The sequence below is a fragment of the Anguilla anguilla genome, chromosome 1, assembly GCF_013347855.1.
Source record: "Anguilla anguilla isolate fAngAng1 chromosome 1, fAngAng1.pri, whole genome shotgun sequence".
Lineage (NCBI taxonomy): Eukaryota > Metazoa > Chordata > Actinopteri > Anguilliformes > Anguillidae > Anguilla > Anguilla anguilla.
In genome coordinates this window covers 19,160,673-19,168,720 of record NC_049201.1, presented here as the reverse complement: position 1 = coordinate 19,168,720, position 8,048 = coordinate 19,160,673, and positions in this window count along the sequence as shown.

Here is an 8,048-nt window from a genome sequence, read left to right as displayed (position 1 = left end):
CTGTAGTGCCATTTAGCTCATTTAGCTAGTGTAACGTTATTTAGCAAATGTAATTTAGTTTTTTTGATGAATATGCAGTCTCATAGTTTAAATATTTACCTTACACGCTTGAGATGCCAGCCAACCCTAATCCCGGGTTTAATATCTCAAATATTATTGATTGTTTATTGAGCTTTTTCAAGGCACTTCTTTTGAATGCACAATCACCGCTGGGATGTCTCAGTGTCGGATAACGGCATAGATTAAATCTTAAATTTAGCTTCGGGAGATATCGCACTACAACAGGTTGCCTGCCTGGTGTGCGCAAGGGGTCGGAATTTTGTCAAAATGGTCGCCGTCTCCAGATGCAGCGTTGGCTCATGAATGCGAATGGAGCCGGCCACTTAAAAAAAAAAGCAACGGCGAGGCTAATGGGAATGCAGGTTTAACATTTACAGACCGTGATTGGCTTCGGCGTCCCCCCGCAGCAGGAAGACGGAGGTCTCGTGACGGCGGGGGGGACGCGACGCTTAAGTCTTCCTCCCTCTGTGCTTCAAAGACGCACAATCTACAAATTTCACAGCTCAATTACCGCCATACATAAATGTATTTATGCGGTAATTTGTCCTCAGATCAGCCATAATGGAGAGCAATTACATTACACAACGGCCGGGCCATTTCCCTCTGACAGATAAGTGCTTTTCAGTGGTTATGTAAGGCCAGCGCCTCTGCAGCGCTTTATGAAACGCTTAATAAACGCTCGCCTGGCTCGTGGTCCGGCGGCGGCGGCGTCCGGCCTCCGCAAAAAAAAAGAAAAAAAAAACCGTCCTTTTACGATTTTCGAAGGCGGAAAGTTGGGCTCGGAGTTGAAAACTGCGAGGGTCTGCGGTCTGTCTCTTCCTCTCTCCCTCTCTCTCCCTCTCTCCCTCTCCCTCCCTCCGTCCACAATTGGCTTATTTAGCAGCCCTTAATGAATTCTGCCCATATGCCCTGAGCAGCTGCCGTGGTGCCCCTTCCTCCCACCCCCTCCCGCCGAGCTGTGAAGTGCCCATCCATGTAGAGACAACCTCTAGCTGTCTCTCCCGAGATGGCAGCGCTCGCCTCGCCACTCCCGCGCTGGCACCCGTCGCCGGGGTTTCTGTCCCCCGGTTTCGAGGACGGCGGTTTCGGGGGCGGCGGTTCAGATTAAGCCTCTGTGATCTCGGGTAATGGCAGGCCTCAGACGGTTGGCCACAGCGGCCGCGCGTCTTAGTGGGGATTACAGAGAGAGAGAGAGAGAGAGAGAGGGGGGAGAAACCCTGCTCTCTGCTTGGCATATGCCCACATCCAGCTCCTCAAAGTGACCTCTCTCTCCCTCACGCACGCACACACACGCGCGTACACATATAGACACACTCGCACACACATACACACACACACACACACACACACACACATACACACATACTCAAGCTCTCTCTGCATATCTTGCGCTCGTAGGGAGAGAGGCTGTGGAGTTTGAATGACCTTTCACTAGCGGGTCACACAGGATTTATTCACATGGAAGCAGTTTAATACATGCACCCTGCCTGCTGGAGGCCTCTGCATTCTGGATAACCACAATTCCCCAAAATCACTAACGTCACTACAGCTGGTTTGACACTCCTTTTCAACCTTTAAATTAAAATACCTGCAATACCACTCCCGCCATTTTGGGAGAATATCAAGTATTCTCCAAAAATGCTACCCAGTGACAAGCTGAAAAATATTTGAACATATTGGGACTCATTCACGAAAACGTGTATGATCACATTTGATCGTGAAGTGCGCATAAGAATGTTTCCAAGAACATTTCGGCATTTGTTATTTAAAAAAAAATCTGTATTTATTCATGGCTGTTTCCTTATGCAAATCACATGAACATGATTGCGCAAAAAATGTACAAACAGCCAGCATTCATCATCCCACACACCTGGGATATGCACAAAAACAACGAAGGTCCACACATTAATCTCATATTGTTTTTTCATAGGAATTTAAGAAATGTTTTGTGAATGAGGCCCATTGTCTTTTTTTCATTAAAAATAAAACACTTCTTGAATATTACAGCTTGAAGGAAGAAGACATTTTGAGAGTAGTATATAATTTAGGTATGTTTTGGAACAATAGAGTGTAAAATTAAGCAATTAAATGTCTATGGTAAAGCCTGTTTAATGTTGTTTTCATTTTTGGATGCATGCATCGCTCCCAGTGACTTTTAAATACCTCTCCTGCATTTTTCTGAAGATTTTCTCTTTAACAGTTATAATATGATAACATTTAATTTTTTTGTATGATTTTATTTATTAGTCTGGATTTATTGTAACTATTTGACTTATGAACCACTTTTGTTGTTTGGAAAATCAAAGTTGTTGAAACACAGGAGTGCAGACATTTTGTAATTCAAACACTGTCTGTGCCAGTTCTGACATATTGTAATCAAATAGCATGGCAGGAGTTAAAAGCTTTTAAGGAAAATGTTCCTGTCATGTGTGTCTCGCTGCTTCCTTTTAAAGTTAAGACTCGCGTCCGCTGAAGTGTGCGGGCGGAATTTTTCACAAATGCAATATGCACACAACTAAAAAAAAAGAGCCTTTCTCACGTGAATCTGTGTCGGTTATTTTTAAATCTGCATCTGAACTCAGAAAAACAAACATGCCTTAAAGCCAATCTGGGTCAGCTGACCGAGGCCCACTCTCGAACCCGAGCGGCCGTGGAGCTGAGACGGCCGTCTATCCGTGTTTTTACTGGATCCCTGTGTGGAAACGGCTTCTCATTTTGCGGCAAAGAAAACAAACGGGGGAAGTAATACATTTTTAATAAAAACATACCCTGGCCTCTCAAAAAAAAATGTCCCCCCCCCCCCCCCTTCCCCCCCAGAGGTCGGCGGGCACGTCTTAATGTATTCTGATACGGGGGCACTAATTGGATGGCGGAAAAGAGATAATATGCTTCCAGTGCCTCTAATATGCCGAGGTGCTGACAGAAGTTATATATCTTATCTGGTCCTGATATCTGCCTTCCATATGGCCCAATGGCAATACCACAATGTTTAATTAAAGGCGCAAAAAAAAAAATCCGGAGATCTGCAGATACCGGGGCCTGATAGCGGGACGCCGGGGCCAGTCAGTGAAGGGTGAGGAGAGACGTGCCGTGAACCCGCGGGGCACTGGGCCTGCTCGGTCCCGTGCCAGGCCGTGCTAGTGTCAGGCCGGGGCTCTGAGCCCCTGCCGGGGGGACTGGGGGGACCGAGTGGGTGCCGCGTGCTCAGACGAGTCCGAGGATGAAAGCAGGGAGGAGACCGTCTGCGCGTGCTGTATGAAGAGGAGCCCCCCTCCCCCCACCTTCCCTCAGGAATGCTATTAAGGATTTGTCCGAGATGAAAGGGAATTGTTTTAATGGAAGATTATTAATGTTTAAGATCCTCCTCCAGTTCAGAAGAATCTCTCTCTCTCTCTCTCTGTCTGTCTGTCTCTGTCTCTGTCTCTGTCTCTCTCTCTCTGTCTGGCACACGCACACACTTACTTTCTCATTCTTAACTTTAATGAGCAATCCATTTCTGGAGCCTCGACACTTGATAGCTGTCATTACTTAATAGTTTTTTATTGCGTGTGAAGTTACTGCACAGATACACAGTACTTTGAAATCAGGATTGTGTTTCCGTGCGACGCACACACTGAAGTGGTCTTACATTTGAAGTTAAATTCTGTGTGCTGAATTCTGGCACTACAAAGGATTAGTGATTAAACTCTTTTGGACATACAAGAGAGTCTTCTGTCAATCACTGTGAAAGTAAGATTTTAGAATGCTTGAGTCATGAGTCACCTCACTTACAATGATGCATTTATCATCTTCAAAGTTTAACTGACATTTCAGAAGAAATGATACAAAAAATTGGAATGCTCTGACTGCATAATCAGTTCAAATGATTATCTAAGTCTGATTTGCTCATACTAAAGGACAAAATTTAAAATATATTATATGTAATGGTTGTGGTTGCCGTTTATATATATTAAACAAATTATAAAGGCAGTTCAGACTTCTAAAATGTTTTTTTTTTAAGTTAGAATGAATAAAGTGATTTCTAAGTTGCATTATCATTTTGCATTTGCCTGGATGATGGTGTATATTCTTTTACATATTCATTGAAATGTAATCATTTATTCAGCCTCTACATCAAATTGAAGAAATACAAGTATTTAAATGTATTTGAATGCGCTTTGAAACGGACTTGAATGAGAACAGGGAGAGCTGTTTAGCCCTATATTGATTTATTACTCTGCCTTTGTCTTTGTCAAATTTTGAGTTTGAAAGAAAAATCCCTGTTGTAGCTCAAAGCACAGAGATCAATATCACTCTTTGATCAAGTGGAGAGTTGGTTTTGAAATGTGCAGATAAAACAGATGTTTTTTTCCTAATTAAAATGAACCTTTTTAGCATTACAGAGAAACACAAAGCAATTAGAAGAAAGTACGTCAGGGAAAAGGGGAACGGTTCTGACTACCTTATAAACAAAGCGCACTGTTTTAAGAGCCGAAAGTTGCGAGCGGAGAAGTGTTTTCAGTTTGGCAGTGCTTTTTTTGTTAGTATCTCCTGGCTCTTCATCTTCACTTTTTTTTTTAGTCTTCCCCAGGTGGGCCGGGACATTAAATGACTGGGAAAGTGGCAGCTCGGAATGCCCCTGGGCATCTTACCGGTGTCAGGTTGTCAAAGGCCTGGGAGAGAAGCGGAAAAAGAGGGGGGCGGGGTGTATGCGGTTGGGGGGGTGGGGTGTTGGGGGGGTGGGGGAGCGTCGATGAGCCGTTTTTTGAGTACAAACGAAACGGGCTAGAGAAAAAAAAGCCTCTTTCTGTTTGTAACGCAGACATCCGCTGAATTCATTATTATTATTTTTCCTCTATCCCCCTCTGCTTTTTTCTTTCTCTTTTTTTTGGAACGGGGGGGTGGTGCGGGGGGAGGGGGTTTGAACATGAAATACGGGCGGCGTCCGCATTTGTCATGTATTTTATTATTTCCCCTTTTCTCCCCTCAGTTCCGGGAGCGGGGCCCTTCATTTTTCACATGAGTGGTTTTCTTATCACTGCGGCCCCTCTCCACCGGCCCGCGCGTGACTTAAGGGCCATAAAACACAAAACATTCTGTAAAACACGGCCGGCTCCCGCGTCGCCGAGGCCCCGCCGTGCCTCCCCGGGAAATTATGATAATAACTCAGCCGCGGTGGGCGGCGGGGCCGGGGGGCCCGGGCCGGGGGGCCGGGTTCAGGGAGCCGGCGTGGAGAGGGACAGGTCAAGGTGGCCTCCCGGGCCAACGCCGCTCCCCCCATAAACCCTCTCCATCACCGAGGCCGGTCGCAGCCGAGCGTGCAAGAGCACCTGTTTGTCTTATTGCCGGAGGCGATAAACAAGGGGGTGATGGGAAAACGGTCACGCGGGCCCCGCCGCTGCGGCGAGGTCAGGCGCTGGAGCTGACCGTTGCCGAGAGCGCGCCGAAAAAAAAAAAAAAAAAGGGCGAGAACCCCGAGGCGCGAGACCTTGGTGCGTTCGTCAAGGTTACCGATGTCCCGCGTCGGGGTGGACATTGGGGCAGGAGGACATTACTCCCTCCTGCTCGTCCAGCTCTTTGAATTTTTCACCAGGTTCTTTTTGAACAAGCAGATGCTGAGTCTTCCAGTGGCTTCAGCTGCAGGTTTAGCCAGCAGCGCTACAGGGAGGAAAAGTGTTGTGTAGTCGGAGATGGGATGGATGACCGTCTGGCTCGCTGGGCAAACTGGAGGTTGGGCAGTAGGGTAAAGGACGCTAAAGGGGTGTGTGGTGCCTTGGAGCCCAGGTGCAAGATTTTTGGAAGGGGGATGGTTGACAGGCAGGAAGAAGGGGGACGAGGCTGACACTGAGGCTTTGAAAGGGGTGAGGTGGGGGCGGGTTGGGGGTGCGGTGGGGGGGTGGTTGGTCGGAGCTCACAGCTGCTGCGGTCCAGCGTCTCCCAGCAGGGCTCTCCTGGAGACCTCCGCTTCTTCTGGCATCTGTGACGGGGTTACTTCGACTCCTGCTCCCGACTCTCTCGGCCCGTCTTCCTCCTCCTCCTCGCCTTCCTGTGGAAAATGTACCAAAAAAAAAAGAAAAAAAGAAAAGAGAGTCAACCGGCTCCATCTGCCGCGAGCCGGCGGTGGTCTCGCCGGCCGGCCGGGGGGAAGGGGCCCGGGGCTTGATGACGGTGCCACGGGGGTCTCGCAGCGGCAAGCCGGACCACTCGTCACACGCCAGCTGTCTCCCCTCATTTGCATCCAGCCGCAGAAATTAATGAACCCTCCTTTACCGCCACCTCGCCCACCCTCCCCCCCCCCCTCCCCAAATGGCCAGGCAGCACCTTTCGCGGGATGCAGGAGGGAGCCGACAATCATGGGAAAGGATGTAGGCTTGGATGGAGTGGGTCGGATGGAGTGGCCAGTTGGGTTCAGGTTCATTGGGTCTCCCTTTGCTTTTGTTCATGTCAGTGGGGTCCTGTTGATGGAGCCGCTTGACATTTGTTACAGTTATTTGATAGGCAGAGAACAAAGACCAAAATGTAGCTTTAGCCCCCAGTTTGACCTGGGGTAGCTGAAAAGAGAACCCACTTCACCATGTTGGATACATGTACCCATGCCTGACCACTTCGCCTCTTCCCATCCACCACTGTACTCCCAAAGTTTCTGAACTAACCCAACTCAGTCCAGAAATTCTGAGAGAAAGAGGGAACCAGAGGTTCTCCTTGTTCTCCTCCTGTGCCATTGCCTTGAAGGCCATGGGACCCTCTGAGGCTCTTTTCATGGCTCATGCTATATGCAACGGCCCAGATCAGTGAGTATTATGTCAAATCCAGGCAGGCAGCAAAGATTTTGCTATAGCATGTGGCAATCAAGAAGATGCCAAAGAAACCGAGACTTTGGGGATTGACTTGATGATGGTGGACTAGAAGAATGGCATTATGGGTCCTACCAGGCCTGTGTTCCAGCCCCTGACTGCAGTTACAGATGAGGCAAGAGTTGGGTGTAATTGACTGATTTTGACTATGTACTATAACAGCCCCTGGACTGGCTACCCTCTTCCTTTGTTGGAGATATTAAATGTGGACATATTACTGAAAAGGAAACTGATTGGTACAAGGAGACACCGACTGAGATGCAGAGATAGGAGGGGTCAAGGGTCAAATTGATCCTTTGGGGGTACAAGAGCCTGCTGAGATCAGAGTGAAGCACACACTACGGAGAGGTCCCCTGCTGAAATAATGGCGAGGGGAACGCGGCTCCTGGAAATGATGAGAACAGTATGATTTTCCTCAGTATGTCTGAAATTTAATCATAATATACTTAACCAACAGATGATTAATTCCGCCTCCCCGTTAATGGTTTGCTATGTACCTTTTTATGCTTCAGTATGTTCAGTGTGATATGGTCATATAGTCTGCACTGCTCCATTCGCTGTCCTCTGTGTATTACTTTTATAACGTAATGTAGGCCCCGGCGCCAATAAACAGCTATAAATATTGGCCAGGAGCTATAAATATTTATTCACACCTCAGTATGCTGAGGCTAAAATAAGACTCCTATTATAGGGGCAGTGTTGGATTGCTGTCAAGAAAATGTGCTGTGTGTTCTTGTCAGCGTGGGCTGATGTGATACTGCTGTCCTCAAGGGCAAAGAGAGCTGCATGTGCAGCCAGTGTGTTGAGGTGGGGCTCTGCACTACAGAATACACTCAGAACCACGCCAGGGTCAAACTGGGCATGCTCAGACTCACACTGGGCTTCCGCTAACAGTCTTCAGTCCAATAGTGGTAGCTACCAGAACATGCTCAGCAGTGGCTTATGGAGCGTGATCGATCCTGCTGTGGGCACTCTGCTCTTGAACCCCTTTCGTCACTGTATGAGCAGTGGTTTACTTTGTGGACATTGCAGTGACATCCTGTGTGTTCTCTATTTCCTTTTCCCTCCCACATGCTCTTGACCGATGAAAGCATTATTTGGATTTGATGTCATGTAAATTGTATTCATTGATTGTGTCTTCTGAAACACAACAGA